This window comes from Pseudophryne corroboree, chromosome 3, assembly GCF_028390025.1.
Source record: "Pseudophryne corroboree isolate aPseCor3 chromosome 3, aPseCor3.hap2, whole genome shotgun sequence".
NCBI classification, from domain to species: domain Eukaryota; kingdom Metazoa; phylum Chordata; class Amphibia; order Anura; family Myobatrachidae; genus Pseudophryne; species Pseudophryne corroboree.
This window is the reverse complement of record NC_086446.1, coordinates 113,875,980-113,889,938: the sequence shown is the minus strand read 5'-3', so window position 1 is coordinate 113,889,938 and position 13,959 is coordinate 113,875,980. Positions and strand designations below refer to the sequence as shown.

Below are 13,959 nucleotides of genomic sequence, written 5' to 3'. Positions count from 1 at the left end.
GTACTTGGATGGGAGACCACCTGGGAATACAAGGTGCTGTAGATATTTTTATACTGCTAACACCGTTCTGTTGATGCATTCCATTTTCAAACGTATTCATTTATGAACCAGTAGTTAGAAGTAGAAAAGTTCAAACAGAAACCACAAAGGTCATCTACAGCTACACCACACTGGATACGCCCAATCTCATCTGATCTTGGAAGCTAAGCAGTGTTGGGCCTGGTTAGTACTTGGATGGGAGACCACCTGGGAATACAAGGTGCTGTAGATATTTTTATACTGCCAACACTGTTCTGTTGATGCATTCCATTTTAAAACGTATTCATTTATGAACCAGTAGTTAGAAGTAGAAAAGTTCTAACAGAAACCACTAAGCTCATCTACAGCCACACCACACTGAATACGCCCAATCTCATCTGATCTTGGAAGCTAAGCAGTGTTGGGCCTGGTTAGTACTTGGATGGGAGACCACCTGGGAATACAAGGTGCTGTAGATATTTTTATACTGCCAACACCGTTCTGTTGATGCATTCCATTTTAAAACGTATTCATTTATGAACCAGTAGTTAGAAGTAGAAAAGTTCTAACAGAAACCAGAAAGTTCATCTACAGCAACACCACACTGGATACGCCCAATCTCATCTGATCTTGGAAGCTAAGCAGTGTTGGGCCTGGTTAGTACTTGGATGGGAGACCACCTGGGAATACATAGGTGCTGTAGATATTTTTATACTGCCAACACCGTTCTGTTGATGCATTCCATTTTCAAACGTATTCATTTATGAACCAGTAGTTAGAAGTAGAAAAGTTCTAACAGAAACCACAAAGCTCATATACTGCCACACCACACTGGATACGCCCAATCCCATCTCATCTGATCTAGGAAGCTAAGCAGTGTTGGGCATGGTTAGTACTTGGATGGGAGACCACCTGGGAATACAATGTGCTGTAGATATTTTTATACTACCAACACCGTTCTGTTGATGCATTCCATTTTCAAACGTATTCATTTATGAACCAGTAGTTAGAAGTAGAAAAGTTCTAACAGAAACCATAAATCTCATCTACAGCCACACCTCACTGGATATGCCCAATCTCATCTGATCTTGGAAGCCAAGCAGTGTTGGGCTTGGTTAGTACTTGGATGGGAGACCACCTGGGAATACAAGGTGCTGTAGATATTTTTATACTGCCAACACCGTTCTGTTGATGCATTCCATTTTCAAATGTATTCATTTATGAACCAGTAGTTAGTAGTAGAAAAGTTCAAACAGAAACCACAAAGCTCATCTACAGCCACACCACACTGGATACGCCCAATCTCATCTGATCTTGGAAACTAAGCAGTGTTGGGCCTGGTTAGTACTTGGATGGGAGACCACCTGGGAATACAAGGTGCTGTAGATATTTTTATACTGCCAACACCGTTCTGTTGATGCATTCCATTTTCAAACGTATTCATTTATGAACCAGTAGTTAGAAGTACAAAAGTTCTAACAGAAACCACAAAGCTCATCTACAGCCACACCACACTGGATACGCCCAATCTCATCTGATCTTGGAAGCTAAGTAGTGTTGGGCCTGGTTAGTACTTGGATGGGAGACCACCTGGGAATACAAGGTGCTATAGATATTTTTATACTGCCAACACCGTTCTGTTGATGCATTCCATTTTAAAACGTATTCATTTATGAACCGGTAGTTAGAAGTAGAAAAGTTCTAATAGAAACCAGAAAGTTCATCTACAGCAACACCACACTGGATACGCCCAATCTCATCTGATCTTGGAAACTAAGCAGTGTTGGGCCTGGTTAGTACTTGGATGGGAGACCACCTGGGAATACAAGGTGCTGTAGATATTTTCATACTGCCAACACCGTTCTGTTGATGCATTCCATTTTCAAACGTATTCATTTATGAACCAGTAGTTAGAAGTAGAAAAGTTCTAACAGAAACCACAAAGTTAATCTACAGCCACACCACACTGGATACGCCCAATCTCATCTGATCTTGAAAGCTAAGCAGTGTTGGGCCTGGTTAGTACTTGGATGGGAGACCACCTGGAATACAAGGTGCTGTAGATATTTTTATACTGCCAACACCGTTCTGTTGATGCATTCCATTTTCAAACGTATTCATTTATGAACCTGTAGTTAGAAGTAGAAAAGTTCAAACAGAAACCACAAAGCTCATCTACAGCCACACCACACTGGATACGCCCAATCTCATCTGGTCTTGGAAGCTAAGCTGTGTTGCGCCTGGTTAGTACTTGGATGGGGGACCACGTGGGAATACAAGGTGCTGTAGATATTTTTATACTGCCAACACCGTTCTGTTGATGCATTCCATTTTCAAACTTATTCATTTATGAACCAGTAGTTAGAAGTAGAAAAGTTCTAACAGAAACCACAAAGCTCATCTACAGCCACACCACACTGGATTCGCCCAATCTCATCTGATCTTGGAAGCTAAGCAGTGTATTGTGCCTGGTTAGTACTTGGATGGGAGACCACCTGGGAATACAAGGTGCTGTAGATATTTTTATACTGCCAACACCGTTCTGTTGATGCATTCCATTTTAAAACGTATTCATTTATGAACCAGTAGTTAGAAGTAGAAAAGTTCTAACAGAAACCAGAAAGTTCATTTACAGCCACACAACACTGGATACGCCCAATCTCATCTGATCTTGGAAGTTAAGCAGTGTTGGGCCTGGTTAGTACTTGGATGGGAAACCACCTGGGAATACAAGGTGCTGTAGATATTTTTATACTGCCAACACCATTCTGTTGATGCATTCCATTTTAAAAAGTATTCATTTATGAACCAGTAGTTAGAAGTAGAAAAGTTTTAACAAACCAGAAAGTTCATCTACAGCAACACCACACTGGATACGCCCAATCTCATCTGATCTTGGAAGCTAAGCAGTGTATTGTGCCTGGTTAGTACTTGGATGGGAGACCACCTGGGAATACAAGGTGCTGTAGATATTTTTATACTGCCAACACCGTTCTGTTGATGCATTCCATTTTCAAACGTATTCATTTATGAACCAGTAGTTAGAAGTAGAAAAGTTCTAACAGAAACCACAAAGCTCATCTACAGCCACACCACACTGGATTCGCCCAATCTCATCTGATCTTGGAAGCTAAGCAGTGTATTGTGCCTGGTTAGTACTTGGATGGGAGACCACCTGGGAATACAAGGTGCTGTAGATATTTTTATACTGCCAACACCGTTCTGTTGATGCATTCCATTTTAAAACGTATTCATTTATGAACCAGTAGTTAGAAGTAGAAAAGTTCTAACAGAAACCAGAAAGTTCATCTACAGCCACACCACACTGGATGCGCCCAATCTCATCTGATCTTGGAAGCTAAGCAGTGTTGGGCCTGGATAGTACTTGGATGGGAGACCACCTGGGAATACAAGGTGCTGTAGATATTTTTATACTGCTAACACCGTTCTGTTGATGCATTCCATTTTCAAACGTTTTCATTTATGAACCAGTAGTTAGAAGTAGAAAAGTTCAAATAGAAACCACAAAGCTCATCTACAGCTACACCACACTGGATACGCCCAATCTCATCTGATCTTGGAAGCTAAGCAGTGTTGGGCCTGGTTAGTACTTGGGTGGGAGACCACCTGGGAATACAAGGTGCTGTAGATATTTTTATACTGCCAACACCGTTCTGTTGATGCATTCCATTTTAAAACGTATTCATTTATGAACCAGTAGTTAGAAGTAGAAAAGTTCTAACAGAAACCACTAAGCTCATCTACAGCCACACCACACTGGATACGCCCAATCTCATCTGATCTTGGAAGCTAAGCAGTGTTGGGCCTGGTTAGTACTTGGATGGGAGACCACCTGGGAATACAAGGTGCTGTAGATATTTTTATACTGCCAACACCGTTCTGTTGATGCATTCCATTTTCAAATGTATTCATTTATGAACCAGTAGTTAGAAGTAGAAAAGTACTAACAGAAATCATAAAGCTCTTCTACAGCCACACCACACTGGATATGCCCAATCTCATCTGATCTTGGAAGCTAAGCAGTGTTGGGCCTGGTTAGTACTTGGATGGGAGACCACCTGGGAATACAAGGTGCTGTAGATATTTTTATACTGCCAACACCGTTCTGTTGATGCATTCCATTTTCAAACGTATTCATTTATGAACCAGTAGTTAGAAGTAGAAAAGTTCTAACAGAAACCACAAAGCTCATCTACAGCAACACCACACTGGATACGCCCAATCTCATCTGATCTTGGAAGCTAAGCAGTGTTGGGCCTGGTTAGTACTTGGATGGGAGACCACCTGGGAATACAAGGTGCTGTAGATATTTTTATACTACCAACACCGTTCTGTTGATGCATTCCATTTTCAAACGTATTCATTTATGAACCAGTAGTTAGAAGTAGAAAAGTACTAACAGAAACCATAAAGCTCTTCTACAGCCACACCACACTGGATATGCCCAATCTCATCTGATCTTGGAAGCTAAGCAGTGTTGGGCCTGGTTAGTACTTGGATGGGAGACCAACTGGGAATACATAGGTGCTGTAGATATTTTTATACTGCCAACAACGTTCTGTTGATGCATTCCATTTTCAAACGTATTCATTTATGAACCAGTAGTTAGAAGTAGAAAAGTTCTAACAGAAACCATAAAGCTCATCTACAGCGACACCACACTGGATATGCCCAATCTCATCTGATCTTGGAAGCTAAGCAGTGTTGGGCCTGGTTAGTACTTGGATGGGAGACCACCTGGGAATACAAGGTGCTGTAGATATTTTTATACTACCAACACCGTTCTGTTGATGCATTCCATTTTCAAACGTATTCATTTATGAACCAGTAGTTAGAAGTAGAAAAGTTCTAAAAGAAACTATAAAGCTCATCTACAGCCACACCACACTGGATATGCCCAATCTCATCTGATCTTGGAAGCCAAGCAGTGTTGGGCCTGGTTAGTACTTGGATGGGAGACCACCTGGGAATACAAGGTGCTGTAGATATTTTTATACTGCCAACACCGTTCTGTTGATGCATTCCATTTTCAAATGTATTCATTTATGAACCAGTAGTTAGTAGTAGAAAAGTTCAAACAGAAACCACAAAGCTCATCTACAGCCACACCACACTGGATACGCCCAATCTCATCTGATCTTGGAAACTAAGCAGTGTTGGGCCTGGTTAGTACTTGGATGGGAGACCACCTGGGAATACAAGGTGCTGTAGATATTTTTATACTGCCAACACCGTTCTGTTGATGCATTCCATTTTCAAACGTATTCATTTATGAACCAGTAGTTAGAAGTAGAAAAGTTCTAACAGAAACCACAAAGCTCATCTACAGCCACACCACACTGGATACGCCCAATCTCATCTGATCTTGGAAGCTAAGTAGTGTTGGGCCTGGTTAGTACTTGGATGGGAGACCACCTGGGAATACAAGGTGCTATAGATATTTTTATACTGCCAACACCGTTCTGTTGATGCATTCCATTTTAAAACGTATTCATTTATGAACCGGTAGTTAGAAGTAGAAAAGTTCTAATAGAAACCAGAAAGTTCATCTACAGCAACACCACACTGGATACGCCCAATCTCATCTGATCTTGGAAGCTAAGCAGTGTTGGGCCTGGTTAGTACTTGGATGGGAGACCACCTGGGAATACAAGGTGCTGTAGATATTTTTTTTTATACTGCCAACACCGTTCTGTTGATGCATTCCATCTTCAAACGTATTCATTTATGAACCAGTAGTTAGAAGTAGAAAAGTTCAAACAGAAACCACAAAGGTCATCTACAGCTACACCACACTGGATACGCCCAATCTCATCTGATCTTGGAAGCTAAGCAGTGTTGGGCCTGGTTAGTACTTGGATGGGAGACCACCTGGGAATACAAGGTGCTGTAGATATTTTATACTGCCAACACCGTTCTGTTGATGCATTCCATTTTAAAACATATTCATTTATGAACCAGTAGTTAGAAGTAGAACAGTTCTAACAGAAACCACTAAGCTCATCTACAGCCACACCACACTGGATACGCCCAATCTCATCTGATCTTGGAAGCTAAGCAGTGTTGGGCCTGGTTAGTACTTGGATGGGAGACCACCTGGGAATACAAGGTGCTGTAGATATTTTTTTTTATACTGCCAACACCGTTCTGTTGATGCATTCCATTTTCAAACGTATTCATTTATGAACCAGTAGTTAGAAGTAGAAAAGTTCTAACAGAAACCACAAAGCTCATCTACAGCCACACCACACTGGATACGCCCAATCTCTTCTGATCTTGGAAACTAAGCAGTGTTGGGCCTGGTTAGTACTTGGATGGGAGACCACCTGGGAATACAAGGTGCTGTAGATATTTTTATACTGCCAACACCGTTCTGTTGATGCATTCCATTTTCAAATGTATTCATTTATGAACCAGTAGTTAGAAGTAGAAAAGTTCTAACAGAAACCACAAAGCTCATCTACAGCAACACCACACTGGATTCGCCCAATCTCATCTGATCTTGGAAGCTAAGCAGTGTTGGGCCTGGTTAGTACTTGGATGGGAGACCACCTGGGAATACAAGGTGCTGTAGATATTTTTATACTGCCAACACCGTTCTGTTGATGCATTCCATTTTCAAATGTATTCATTTATGAACCAGTAGTTAGAAGTAGAAAAGTTCTAACAGAAACCACAAAGCTCATCTACAGCCACACCACACTGGATACGCCCAATCTCATCTGATCTTGGAAGCTAAGCAGTGTTGGGCCTGGTTAGTACTTGGATGGGAGACCACCTGGGAATACAAGGTGCTGTAGATATTTTTATACTGCCAACACCGTTCTGTTGATGCATTCCATTTTCAAACGTATTCATTTATGAACCAGTAGTTAGAAGTAGAAAAGTTCTAACAGAAACCACTAAGCTCATCTACAGCCACACCACACTGGATACGCCCAATCTCATCTGATCTTGGAAGCTAAGCAGTGTTGGGCCTGGTTAGTACTTGGATGGGAGACCACCTGGGAATACAAGGTGCTGTAGATATTTTTTTTATACTGCCAACACCGTTCTGTTGATGCATTCCATCTTCAAACGTATTCATTTATGAACCAGTAGTTAGAAGTAGAAAAGTTCTAACAGAAACCACAAAGCTCATCTACAGCCACACCACACTGGATACGCCCAATCTCCTCTGATCTTGGAAGCTAAGCAGTGTTGGGCCTGGTTAGTACTTGGATGGGAGACCACCTGGGAATACAAGGTGCTGTAGATATTTTTATACTGCCAACACCGTTCTGTTGATGCATTCCATTTTCAAACGTATTCATTTTTGAACCAGTAGTTAGAAGTAGAAAAGTTCTAACAGAAACCACAAAGCTCATCTACTGCCACACCACACTGGATACGCCCAATCTCATCTGATCTTGGAAGCTAAGCAGTGTTGGGCCTGGTTAGTACTTGGATGGGAGACCACCTGGGAATACAAGGTGCTGTAGATATTTTTATACTGCCAACACCGTTCTGTTGATGCATTCCATTTTAAAACGTATTCATTTATGAACCAGTAGTTAGAAGTAGAAAAGTTCTAACAGAAACCAGAAAGTTCATCTACAGCAACACCACACTGGATACGCCCAATCTCATCTGATCTTGGAAACTAAGCAGTGTTTGGCCTGGTTAGTACTTGGATGGGAGACCACCTGGGAATACAAGGTGCTGTAGATATTTTTATACTGCCAACACCGTTCTGTTGATGCATTCCATTTTCAAACGTATTCATTTATGAACCAGTAGTTAGAAGTAGAAAAGTTCTAACAGAAACCACAAAGCTCATCTACAGCCACACCACACTGGATACGCCCAATCTCATCTGATCTTGGAAGCTAAGCAGTGTTGGGCCTGGTTGGTACTTGGATGGGAGACCACCTGGAAATACAAGGTGCTGTAGATATTTTTATACTGCCAACACCGTTCTGTTGATGCATTCCATTTTAAAACATATTCATTTATGAACCGGTAGTTAGAAGTAGAAAAGTTCTAACAGAAACCAGAAAGTTCATCTACAGCAACACCACACTGGATACGCCCAATCTCATCTGATCTTGGAAGCTAAGCAGTGTTGGGTCTGGTTAGTACTTGGATGGGAGACCACCTGGGAATACAAGGTGCTGTAGATATTTTTATACTGCCAACACCGTTCTGTTGATGCATTCCATTTTCAAAAGTATTCATTTATGAACCAGTAGTTAGAAGTAGAAAAGTTCTAACAGAAACCACTAAGCTCATCTACAGCCACACCACACTGGATACGCCCAATCTCATCTGATCTTGGAAGCTAAGCAGTGTTGGGCCTGGTTAGTACTTGGATGGGAGACCACCTGGGAATACAAGGTGCTGTAGATATTTTTTTTTTATACTGCCAACACCGTTCTGTTGATGCATTCCATTTTCAAACGTATTCATTTATGAACCAGTAGTTAGAAGTAGAAAAGTTCTAACAGAAACACAAAGCTCATCTACAGCCACACCACACTGGATACGCCCAATCTAATCTGATCTTGGAAGCTAAGCAGTGTTGGGCCTGGTTAGTACTTGGATGGGAGACCACCTGGGAATACAAGTTGCTGTAGATATTTTTATACTGCCAACACCGTTCTGTTGATGCATTCCATTTTCAAACGTATTCATTTATGAACCAGTAGTTAGAAGTAGAAAAGTTCTAACAGAAACCTCAAAGCTCATCTACAGCAACACCACACTGGATACGCCCAATCTCATCTGATCTTGGAAGCTAAGCAGTGTTGGGCCTGGTTAGTACTTGGATGGGAGACCACCTGGGAATACAAGGTGCTGTAGATATTTTTATACTGCCAACACCGTTCTGTTGATGCATTCCATTTTCAAATGTATTCATTTATGAACCAGTAGTTAGAAGTAGAAAAGTTCTAACAGAAACCACAAAGCTCATCTACAGCCACACCACACTGGATACGCCCAATCTCATCTGATCTTGGAAGCTAAGCAGTGTTGGGCCTGGTTAGTATTTGGGTGGGAGACCACCTGGGAATACAAGGTGCTGTAGATATTTTTATACTGCCAACACCGTTCTGTTGATGCATTCCATTTTCAAATGTATTCATTTATGAACCAGTAGTTAGAAGTAGAAAAGTTCTTACAGAAACCACTAAGCTCATCTACAGCCACACCACACTGGATACGCCCAATCTCATCTGATCTTGGAAGCTAAGCAGTGTTGGGCCTGGTTAGTACTTGGATGGGAGACCACCTGGGAATACAAGGTGCTGTAGATATTTTTTTTTATACTGCCAACACCATTCTGTTGTTGCATTCCATCTTCAAACGTATTCATTTATGAACCTGTAGTTAGAAGTAGAAAAGTTCTAACAGAAACCACAAAGCTCATCTACAGCCACACCACACTGGATACGCCCAATCTCCTCTGATCTTGGAAGCTAAGCAGTGTTGGGCCTGGTTAGTACTTGGATGGGAGACCACCTGGGAATACAAGGTGCTGTAGATATTTTTATACTGCCAACACCGTTCTGTTGATGCATTCCATTTTCAAACGTATTCATTTATGAACCAGTAGTTAGAAGTAGAAAAGTTCTAACAGAAACCACTAAGCTCATCTACAGCCACACCACACTGGATACGCCCAATCTCATCTGATCTTGGAAGCTAAGCAGTGTTGGGCCTGCTTAGTACTTGGATGGGAGACCACCTGGGAATACAAGGTGCTGTAGATATTTTTTTTTATACTGCCAACACCGTTCTGTTGATGCATTCCATCTTCAAACGTATTCATTTATGAACCAGTAGTTAGAAGTAGAAAAGTTCTAACAGAAACCACAAAGCTCATCTACAGCCACACCACACTGGATACGCCCAATCTCCTCTGATCTTAGAAGCTAAGCAGTGTTGGGCCTGGTTAGTACTTGGATGGGAGACCACCTGGGAATATAAGGTGCTGTAGATATTTTTATACTGCCAACACCGTTCTGTTGATGCATTCCATTTTCAAACGTATTCATTTATGAACCAGTAGTTAGAAGTAGAAAAGTTCTAACAGAAACCACAAAGCTCATCTACAGCCACACCACACTGGATACGCCCAATCTCATCTGATCTTGGAAGCTAAGCAGTGTTGGGCCTGGTTAGTACTTGGATGGGAGACCACCTGGGAATACAAGGTGCTGTAGATATTTTTATACTGCCATACACCGTTCTGTTGATGCATTCCATTTTAAAACGTATTCATTTATGAACCAGTAGTTAGAAGTAGAAAAGTTCTAACAGAAACCAGAAAGTTCATCTACAGCAGGCATGTCCAAACTGCGGCCCTCCAGCTGTTGTGAAACTACATATCCCAGCATGTCCTGACACCGTTTTGCTGTCAGAGAATGCTAAAGCTGTGTCAGGGCATGTTGGAATGTGTAGTTTCTCAACAGCTGGAGGGCCGCAGTTTGGGCATGCCTGATCTACAGCAACACCACACTGGATACGCCCAATCTCATCTGATCTTGGAAACTAAGCAGTGTTTGGCCTGGTTAGTACTTGGATGGGAGACCACCTGGGAATACAAGGTGCTGTAGATATTTTTATACTGCCAACACCGTTCTGTTGATGCATTCCATTTTCAAACGTATTCATTTATGAACCAGTAGTTAGAAGTAGAAAAGTTCTAACAGAAACCACAAAGCTCATCTACAGCCACACCACACTGGATACGCCCAATCTCATCTGATCTTGGAAGCTAAGCAGTGTTGGGCCTGGTTAGTACTTGGATGGGAGACCACCTGGGAATACAAGGTGCTGTAGATATTTTTTTTTATACTGCCAACACCGTTCTGTTGATGCATTCCATCTTCAAACGTATTCATTTATGAACCAGTTGTTAGAAGTAGAAAAGTTCTAACAGAAACCACAAAGCTCATCTACAGCCACACCACACTGGATACGCCCAATCTCTTCTGATCTTGGAAACTAAGCAGTGTTGGGCCTGGTTAGTACTTGGATGGGAGACCACCTGGGAATACAAGGTGCTGTAGATATTTTTATACTGCCAACACCGTTCTGTTGATGCATTCCATTTTCAAACGTATTCATTTATGAACCAGTAGTTAGAAGTAGAAAAGTTCTAACAGAAACCACAAAGCTCATCTACAGCAACACCACACTGGATATGCCCAATCTCATCTGATCTTGGAAGCTAAGCAGTGTTGGGCCTGGTTAGTACTTGGATGGGAGACCACCTGGGAATACAAGGTGCTGTAGATATTTTTATACTGCCAACACCGTTCTGTTGATGCATTCCATTTTCAAATGTATTCATTTATGAACCAGTAGTTAGAAGTAGAAAAGTTCTAACAGAAACCACAAAGCTCATCTACAGCCACACCACACTGGATACGCCCAATCTCATCTGATCTTGGAAGCTAAGCAGTGTTGGGCCTGGTTAGTACTTGGATGGGAGACCACCTGGGAATACAAGGTGCTGTAGATATTTTTATACTGCCAACACCGTTCTGTTGATGCATTCCATTTACAAACGTATTCATTTATGAACCAGTAGTTAGAAGTAGAAAAGTTCTAACAGAAACCACTAAGCTCATCTACAGCCACACCACACTGGATACGCCCAATCTCATCTGATCTTGGAAGCTAAGCAGTGTTGGGCCTGGTTAGTACTTGGATGGGAGACCACCTGGGAATACAAGGTGCTGTAGATATTTTTTTTTATACTGCCAACACCGTTCTGTTGATGCATTCCATCTTCAAACGTATTCATTTATGAACCAGTAGTTAGAAGTAGAAAAGTTCTAACAGAAACCACAAAGCTCATCTACAGCCACACCACACTGGATACGCCCAATCTCCTCTGATCTTGGAAGCTAAGCAGTGTTGGGCCTGGTTAGTACTTGGGTGGGAGACCACCTGGGAATACAAGGTGCTGTAGATATTTTTATACTGCCAACACCGTTCTGTTGATGCATTCCATTTTCAAACGTATTCATTTATGAACCAGTAGTTAGAAGTAGAAAAGTTCTAACAGAAACCACAAAGCTCATCTACAGCCACACCACACTGGATACGCCCAATCTCATCTGATCTTGGAAGCTAAGCAGTGTTGGGCCTGGTTAGTACTTGGATGGGAGACCACCTGGGAATACAAGGTGCTGTAGATATTTTTATACTGCCAACACCGTTCTGTTGATGCATTCCATTTTAAAACGTATTCATTTATGAACTAGTAGTTAGAAGTAGAAAAGTTCTAACAGAAACCAGAAAGTTCATCTACAGCAGGCATGTCCAAACTGCGGCCCTCCAGCTGTTGTGAAACTACATATCCCAGCATGTCCTGACACAGTTTTGCTGTCAGAGAATGCTAAAGCTGTGTCAGGGCATGTTGGAATGTGTAGTTTCTCAACAGCTGGAGGGCCGCAGTTTGGGCATGCCTGATCTACAGCAACACCACACTGGATACGCCCAATCTCATCTGATCTTGGAAACTAAGCAGTGTTTGGCCTGGTTAGTACTTGGATGGGAGACCACCTGGGAATACAAGGTGCTGTAGATATTTTTATACTGCCAACACCGTTCTGTTGATGCATTCCATTTTCAAACGTATTCATTTATGAACCAGTAGTTAGAAGTAGAAAAGTTCTAACAGAAACCCCAAAGCTCATCTACAGCCACACCACACTGGATACGCCCAATCTCAACTGATCTTGGAAGCTAAGCAGTGTTGGGCCTGGTTAGTACTTGGATGGGAGACCACCTGGAAATACAAGGTGCTGTAGATATTTTTATACTGCCAACACCGTTCTGTTGATGCATTCCATTTTAAAACGTATTCATTTATGAACCGGTAGTTAGAAGTAGAAAAGTTCTAACAGAAACCAGAAAGTTCATCTACAGCAACACCACACTGGATACGCCCAATCTCATCTGATCTTGGAAGCTAAGCAGTGTTGGGTCTGGTTAGTACTTGGATGGGAGACCACCTGGGAATACAAGGTGCTGTAGATATTTTTATACTGCCAACACCGTTCTGTTGATGCATTCCATTTTCAAACGTATTCATTTATGAACCAGTAGTTAGAAGTAGAAAAGTTCTAACAGAAACCACTAAGCTCATCTACAGCCACACCACACTGGATACGCCCAATCTCATCTGATCTTGGAAGCTAAGCAGTGTTGGGCCTGGTTAGTACTTGGATGGGAGACCACCTGGGAATACAAGGTGCTGTAGATATTTTTTTTATACTGCCAACACCGTTCTGTTGATGCATTCCATCTTCAAACGTATTCATTTATGAACCAGTAGTTAGAAGTAGAAAAGTTCTAACAGAAACCACAAAGCTCATCTACAGCCACACCACACTGGATACACCCAATCTCCTCTGATCTTGGAAGCTAAGCAGTGTTGGGCCTGGTTAGTACTTGGATGGGAGACCACCTGGGAATACAAGGTGCTGTAGATATTTTTATACTGCCAACACCGTTCTGTTGATGCATTCCATTTTCAAATGTATTCATTTATGAACCAGTAGTTAGAAGTAGAAAAGTTCTAACAGAAACCACAAAGCTCATCTACAGCCACACCACACTGGATACGCCCAATCTCATCTGATCTTGGAAGCTAAGCAGTGTTGGGCCTGGTTAGTACTTGGATGGGAGACCACCTGGGAATACAAGGTGCTGTAGATATTTTTATACTGCCAACACCGTTCTGTTGATGCATTCCATTTTAAAACGTATTCATTTATGAACTAGTAGTTAGAAGTAGAAAAGTTCTAACAGAAACCAGAAAGTTCATCTACAGCAGGCATGTCCAAACTGCGGCCCTCCAGCTGTTGTGAAACTACATATCCCAGCATGTCCTGACACAGTTTTGCTGTCAGAGAATGCTAA

General features: G+C 41.8%; 49 non-coding genes and 11 pseudogenes across 49 annotated transcripts in view; all 60 read left to right on the top strand.

The window, feature by feature from the left end:
* LOC134900996 (5S ribosomal RNA) overlaps positions 1 to 45 on the top strand; it is a 119-nt gene extending 74 nt beyond the window's left edge. The window contains exon 1 of the ribosomal RNA XR_010174494.1: positions 1 to 45. This exon is cut by the window's left edge and continues 74 nt beyond it. This is a non-coding gene — a ribosomal RNA (5S ribosomal RNA).
* A 107-nt stretch (positions 46 to 152) lies between these two features.
* On the top strand, positions 153 to 271 carry LOC135058416 (5S ribosomal RNA). Its single transcript, XR_010244845.1, has one exon. It is a non-coding gene; the product is annotated as a 5S ribosomal RNA (ribosomal RNA).
* A 107-nt stretch (positions 272 to 378) lies between these two features.
* Positions 379 to 497, top strand: LOC135060564 (5S ribosomal RNA). Its single transcript, XR_010246957.1, has one exon. It is a non-coding gene; the product is annotated as a 5S ribosomal RNA (ribosomal RNA).
* Positions 498 to 604: 107 nt separating this feature from the next.
* LOC135068001 (5S ribosomal RNA) lies at positions 605 to 724 on the top strand. Its single transcript, XR_010254211.1, has one exon. It is a non-coding gene; the product is annotated as a 5S ribosomal RNA (ribosomal RNA).
* A 107-nt stretch (positions 725 to 831) lies between these two features.
* On the top strand, positions 832 to 955 carry LOC134894706 (5S ribosomal RNA; annotated as a pseudogene).
* Positions 956 to 1,062: 107 nt separating this feature from the next.
* On the top strand, positions 1,063 to 1,181 carry LOC135070362 (5S ribosomal RNA). Its single transcript, XR_010256530.1, has one exon. It is a non-coding gene; the product is annotated as a 5S ribosomal RNA (ribosomal RNA).
* Positions 1,182 to 1,288: 107 nt separating this feature from the next.
* On the top strand, positions 1,289 to 1,407 carry LOC135064811 (5S ribosomal RNA). The gene has a single exon (XR_010251111.1). It is a non-coding gene; the product is annotated as a 5S ribosomal RNA (ribosomal RNA).
* Positions 1,408 to 1,514: 107 nt separating this feature from the next.
* Positions 1,515 to 1,633, top strand: LOC135069431 (5S ribosomal RNA). Its single transcript, XR_010255612.1, has one exon. It is a non-coding gene; the product is annotated as a 5S ribosomal RNA (ribosomal RNA).
* A 107-nt stretch (positions 1,634 to 1,740) lies between these two features.
* Positions 1,741 to 1,859, top strand: LOC135069695 (5S ribosomal RNA). Its single transcript, XR_010255874.1, has one exon. It is a non-coding gene; the product is annotated as a 5S ribosomal RNA (ribosomal RNA).
* Positions 1,860 to 1,966: 107 nt separating this feature from the next.
* Positions 1,967 to 2,084, top strand: LOC134889384 (5S ribosomal RNA; annotated as a pseudogene).
* A 107-nt stretch (positions 2,085 to 2,191) lies between these two features.
* Positions 2,192 to 2,310, top strand: LOC134891981 (5S ribosomal RNA; annotated as a pseudogene).
* A 107-nt stretch (positions 2,311 to 2,417) lies between these two features.
* Positions 2,418 to 2,538, top strand: LOC134893335 (5S ribosomal RNA; annotated as a pseudogene).
* Positions 2,539 to 2,645: 107 nt separating this feature from the next.
* Positions 2,646 to 2,764, top strand: LOC134885121 (5S ribosomal RNA). The gene has a single exon (XR_010169244.1). It is a non-coding gene; the product is annotated as a 5S ribosomal RNA (ribosomal RNA).
* Positions 2,765 to 2,869: 105 nt separating this feature from the next.
* LOC134893540 (5S ribosomal RNA) lies at positions 2,870 to 2,990 on the top strand (annotated as a pseudogene).
* A 107-nt stretch (positions 2,991 to 3,097) lies between these two features.
* On the top strand, positions 3,098 to 3,218 carry LOC134893334 (5S ribosomal RNA; annotated as a pseudogene).
* Positions 3,219 to 3,325: 107 nt separating this feature from the next.
* Positions 3,326 to 3,444, top strand: LOC135059546 (5S ribosomal RNA). Its single transcript, XR_010245948.1, has one exon. It is a non-coding gene; the product is annotated as a 5S ribosomal RNA (ribosomal RNA).
* Positions 3,445 to 3,551: 107 nt separating this feature from the next.
* Positions 3,552 to 3,670, top strand: LOC135060254 (5S ribosomal RNA). The gene has a single exon (XR_010246645.1). It is a non-coding gene; the product is annotated as a 5S ribosomal RNA (ribosomal RNA).
* Positions 3,671 to 3,777: 107 nt separating this feature from the next.
* On the top strand, positions 3,778 to 3,896 carry LOC135069735 (5S ribosomal RNA). Its single transcript, XR_010255919.1, has one exon. It is a non-coding gene; the product is annotated as a 5S ribosomal RNA (ribosomal RNA).
* A 107-nt stretch (positions 3,897 to 4,003) lies between these two features.
* LOC135064435 (5S ribosomal RNA) lies at positions 4,004 to 4,122 on the top strand. Its single transcript, XR_010250742.1, has one exon. It is a non-coding gene; the product is annotated as a 5S ribosomal RNA (ribosomal RNA).
* Positions 4,123 to 4,229: 107 nt separating this feature from the next.
* Positions 4,230 to 4,348, top strand: LOC135059754 (5S ribosomal RNA). Its single transcript, XR_010246153.1, has one exon. It is a non-coding gene; the product is annotated as a 5S ribosomal RNA (ribosomal RNA).
* A 107-nt stretch (positions 4,349 to 4,455) lies between these two features.
* Positions 4,456 to 4,575, top strand: LOC134888680 (5S ribosomal RNA; annotated as a pseudogene).
* A 107-nt stretch (positions 4,576 to 4,682) lies between these two features.
* LOC135064578 (5S ribosomal RNA) lies at positions 4,683 to 4,801 on the top strand. The gene has a single exon (XR_010250885.1). It is a non-coding gene; the product is annotated as a 5S ribosomal RNA (ribosomal RNA).
* A 107-nt stretch (positions 4,802 to 4,908) lies between these two features.
* On the top strand, positions 4,909 to 5,027 carry LOC135065073 (5S ribosomal RNA). The gene has a single exon (XR_010251364.1). It is a non-coding gene; the product is annotated as a 5S ribosomal RNA (ribosomal RNA).
* Positions 5,028 to 5,134: 107 nt separating this feature from the next.
* On the top strand, positions 5,135 to 5,253 carry LOC135064810 (5S ribosomal RNA). Its single transcript, XR_010251110.1, has one exon. It is a non-coding gene; the product is annotated as a 5S ribosomal RNA (ribosomal RNA).
* Positions 5,254 to 5,360: 107 nt separating this feature from the next.
* LOC135069430 (5S ribosomal RNA) lies at positions 5,361 to 5,479 on the top strand. Its single transcript, XR_010255611.1, has one exon. It is a non-coding gene; the product is annotated as a 5S ribosomal RNA (ribosomal RNA).
* Positions 5,480 to 5,586: 107 nt separating this feature from the next.
* On the top strand, positions 5,587 to 5,705 carry LOC135059753 (5S ribosomal RNA). The gene has a single exon (XR_010246152.1). It is a non-coding gene; the product is annotated as a 5S ribosomal RNA (ribosomal RNA).
* A 111-nt stretch (positions 5,706 to 5,816) lies between these two features.
* Positions 5,817 to 5,935, top strand: LOC135058415 (5S ribosomal RNA). Its single transcript, XR_010244844.1, has one exon. It is a non-coding gene; the product is annotated as a 5S ribosomal RNA (ribosomal RNA).
* Positions 5,936 to 6,041: 106 nt separating this feature from the next.
* On the top strand, positions 6,042 to 6,160 carry LOC135069723 (5S ribosomal RNA). The gene has a single exon (XR_010255907.1). It is a non-coding gene; the product is annotated as a 5S ribosomal RNA (ribosomal RNA).
* Positions 6,161 to 6,271: 111 nt separating this feature from the next.
* Positions 6,272 to 6,390, top strand: LOC135070726 (5S ribosomal RNA). Its single transcript, XR_010256879.1, has one exon. It is a non-coding gene; the product is annotated as a 5S ribosomal RNA (ribosomal RNA).
* Positions 6,391 to 6,497: 107 nt separating this feature from the next.
* LOC135063969 (5S ribosomal RNA) lies at positions 6,498 to 6,616 on the top strand. Its single transcript, XR_010250288.1, has one exon. It is a non-coding gene; the product is annotated as a 5S ribosomal RNA (ribosomal RNA).
* A 107-nt stretch (positions 6,617 to 6,723) lies between these two features.
* On the top strand, positions 6,724 to 6,842 carry LOC135069712 (5S ribosomal RNA). Its single transcript, XR_010255894.1, has one exon. It is a non-coding gene; the product is annotated as a 5S ribosomal RNA (ribosomal RNA).
* A 107-nt stretch (positions 6,843 to 6,949) lies between these two features.
* On the top strand, positions 6,950 to 7,068 carry LOC135069701 (5S ribosomal RNA). Its single transcript, XR_010255881.1, has one exon. It is a non-coding gene; the product is annotated as a 5S ribosomal RNA (ribosomal RNA).
* A 110-nt stretch (positions 7,069 to 7,178) lies between these two features.
* Positions 7,179 to 7,297, top strand: LOC135062691 (5S ribosomal RNA). The gene has a single exon (XR_010249038.1). It is a non-coding gene; the product is annotated as a 5S ribosomal RNA (ribosomal RNA).
* A 107-nt stretch (positions 7,298 to 7,404) lies between these two features.
* LOC135061395 (5S ribosomal RNA) lies at positions 7,405 to 7,523 on the top strand. The gene has a single exon (XR_010247778.1). It is a non-coding gene; the product is annotated as a 5S ribosomal RNA (ribosomal RNA).
* A 107-nt stretch (positions 7,524 to 7,630) lies between these two features.
* Positions 7,631 to 7,749, top strand: LOC134890769 (5S ribosomal RNA; annotated as a pseudogene).
* Positions 7,750 to 7,856: 107 nt separating this feature from the next.
* On the top strand, positions 7,857 to 7,975 carry LOC135069814 (5S ribosomal RNA). Its single transcript, XR_010255996.1, has one exon. It is a non-coding gene; the product is annotated as a 5S ribosomal RNA (ribosomal RNA).
* A 107-nt stretch (positions 7,976 to 8,082) lies between these two features.
* On the top strand, positions 8,083 to 8,201 carry LOC135067341 (5S ribosomal RNA). Its single transcript, XR_010253559.1, has one exon. It is a non-coding gene; the product is annotated as a 5S ribosomal RNA (ribosomal RNA).
* A 107-nt stretch (positions 8,202 to 8,308) lies between these two features.
* LOC135069690 (5S ribosomal RNA) lies at positions 8,309 to 8,427 on the top strand. Its single transcript, XR_010255868.1, has one exon. It is a non-coding gene; the product is annotated as a 5S ribosomal RNA (ribosomal RNA).
* Positions 8,428 to 8,538: 111 nt separating this feature from the next.
* On the top strand, positions 8,539 to 8,657 carry LOC134885448 (5S ribosomal RNA). The gene has a single exon (XR_010169562.1). It is a non-coding gene; the product is annotated as a 5S ribosomal RNA (ribosomal RNA).
* Positions 8,658 to 8,764: 107 nt separating this feature from the next.
* LOC135059752 (5S ribosomal RNA) lies at positions 8,765 to 8,883 on the top strand. Its single transcript, XR_010246151.1, has one exon. It is a non-coding gene; the product is annotated as a 5S ribosomal RNA (ribosomal RNA).
* Positions 8,884 to 8,990: 107 nt separating this feature from the next.
* On the top strand, positions 8,991 to 9,109 carry LOC135063297 (5S ribosomal RNA). Its single transcript, XR_010249632.1, has one exon. It is a non-coding gene; the product is annotated as a 5S ribosomal RNA (ribosomal RNA).
* Positions 9,110 to 9,216: 107 nt separating this feature from the next.
* On the top strand, positions 9,217 to 9,335 carry LOC135069679 (5S ribosomal RNA). Its single transcript, XR_010255855.1, has one exon. It is a non-coding gene; the product is annotated as a 5S ribosomal RNA (ribosomal RNA).
* Positions 9,336 to 9,446: 111 nt separating this feature from the next.
* Positions 9,447 to 9,565, top strand: LOC135062690 (5S ribosomal RNA). The gene has a single exon (XR_010249037.1). It is a non-coding gene; the product is annotated as a 5S ribosomal RNA (ribosomal RNA).
* A 107-nt stretch (positions 9,566 to 9,672) lies between these two features.
* LOC135061099 (5S ribosomal RNA) lies at positions 9,673 to 9,791 on the top strand. Its single transcript, XR_010247491.1, has one exon. It is a non-coding gene; the product is annotated as a 5S ribosomal RNA (ribosomal RNA).
* A 111-nt stretch (positions 9,792 to 9,902) lies between these two features.
* On the top strand, positions 9,903 to 10,021 carry LOC134887848 (5S ribosomal RNA; annotated as a pseudogene).
* A 107-nt stretch (positions 10,022 to 10,128) lies between these two features.
* Positions 10,129 to 10,247, top strand: LOC135069667 (5S ribosomal RNA). The gene has a single exon (XR_010255844.1). It is a non-coding gene; the product is annotated as a 5S ribosomal RNA (ribosomal RNA).
* A 274-nt stretch (positions 10,248 to 10,521) lies between these two features.
* LOC134890768 (5S ribosomal RNA) lies at positions 10,522 to 10,640 on the top strand (annotated as a pseudogene).
* A 107-nt stretch (positions 10,641 to 10,747) lies between these two features.
* LOC135069655 (5S ribosomal RNA) lies at positions 10,748 to 10,866 on the top strand. Its single transcript, XR_010255832.1, has one exon. It is a non-coding gene; the product is annotated as a 5S ribosomal RNA (ribosomal RNA).
* Positions 10,867 to 10,977: 111 nt separating this feature from the next.
* On the top strand, positions 10,978 to 11,096 carry LOC135070725 (5S ribosomal RNA). Its single transcript, XR_010256878.1, has one exon. It is a non-coding gene; the product is annotated as a 5S ribosomal RNA (ribosomal RNA).
* Positions 11,097 to 11,203: 107 nt separating this feature from the next.
* Positions 11,204 to 11,322, top strand: LOC135064584 (5S ribosomal RNA). Its single transcript, XR_010250890.1, has one exon. It is a non-coding gene; the product is annotated as a 5S ribosomal RNA (ribosomal RNA).
* Positions 11,323 to 11,429: 107 nt separating this feature from the next.
* On the top strand, positions 11,430 to 11,548 carry LOC135069644 (5S ribosomal RNA). The gene has a single exon (XR_010255821.1). It is a non-coding gene; the product is annotated as a 5S ribosomal RNA (ribosomal RNA).
* Positions 11,549 to 11,655: 107 nt separating this feature from the next.
* LOC135069632 (5S ribosomal RNA) lies at positions 11,656 to 11,774 on the top strand. The gene has a single exon (XR_010255810.1). It is a non-coding gene; the product is annotated as a 5S ribosomal RNA (ribosomal RNA).
* Positions 11,775 to 11,885: 111 nt separating this feature from the next.
* LOC135063921 (5S ribosomal RNA) lies at positions 11,886 to 12,004 on the top strand. The gene has a single exon (XR_010250241.1). It is a non-coding gene; the product is annotated as a 5S ribosomal RNA (ribosomal RNA).
* A 107-nt stretch (positions 12,005 to 12,111) lies between these two features.
* Positions 12,112 to 12,230, top strand: LOC135069621 (5S ribosomal RNA). Its single transcript, XR_010255799.1, has one exon. It is a non-coding gene; the product is annotated as a 5S ribosomal RNA (ribosomal RNA).
* A 273-nt stretch (positions 12,231 to 12,503) lies between these two features.
* LOC134890767 (5S ribosomal RNA) lies at positions 12,504 to 12,622 on the top strand (annotated as a pseudogene).
* A 107-nt stretch (positions 12,623 to 12,729) lies between these two features.
* Positions 12,730 to 12,848, top strand: LOC134884433 (5S ribosomal RNA). Its single transcript, XR_010168581.1, has one exon. It is a non-coding gene; the product is annotated as a 5S ribosomal RNA (ribosomal RNA).
* Positions 12,849 to 12,955: 107 nt separating this feature from the next.
* LOC135067340 (5S ribosomal RNA) lies at positions 12,956 to 13,074 on the top strand. The gene has a single exon (XR_010253558.1). It is a non-coding gene; the product is annotated as a 5S ribosomal RNA (ribosomal RNA).
* Positions 13,075 to 13,181: 107 nt separating this feature from the next.
* Positions 13,182 to 13,300, top strand: LOC135069610 (5S ribosomal RNA). Its single transcript, XR_010255788.1, has one exon. It is a non-coding gene; the product is annotated as a 5S ribosomal RNA (ribosomal RNA).
* A 110-nt stretch (positions 13,301 to 13,410) lies between these two features.
* On the top strand, positions 13,411 to 13,529 carry LOC135058451 (5S ribosomal RNA). The gene has a single exon (XR_010244880.1). It is a non-coding gene; the product is annotated as a 5S ribosomal RNA (ribosomal RNA).
* Positions 13,530 to 13,636: 107 nt separating this feature from the next.
* On the top strand, positions 13,637 to 13,755 carry LOC135069598 (5S ribosomal RNA). Its single transcript, XR_010255777.1, has one exon. It is a non-coding gene; the product is annotated as a 5S ribosomal RNA (ribosomal RNA).
* Positions 13,756 to 13,959: the final 204 nt, after the last annotated feature.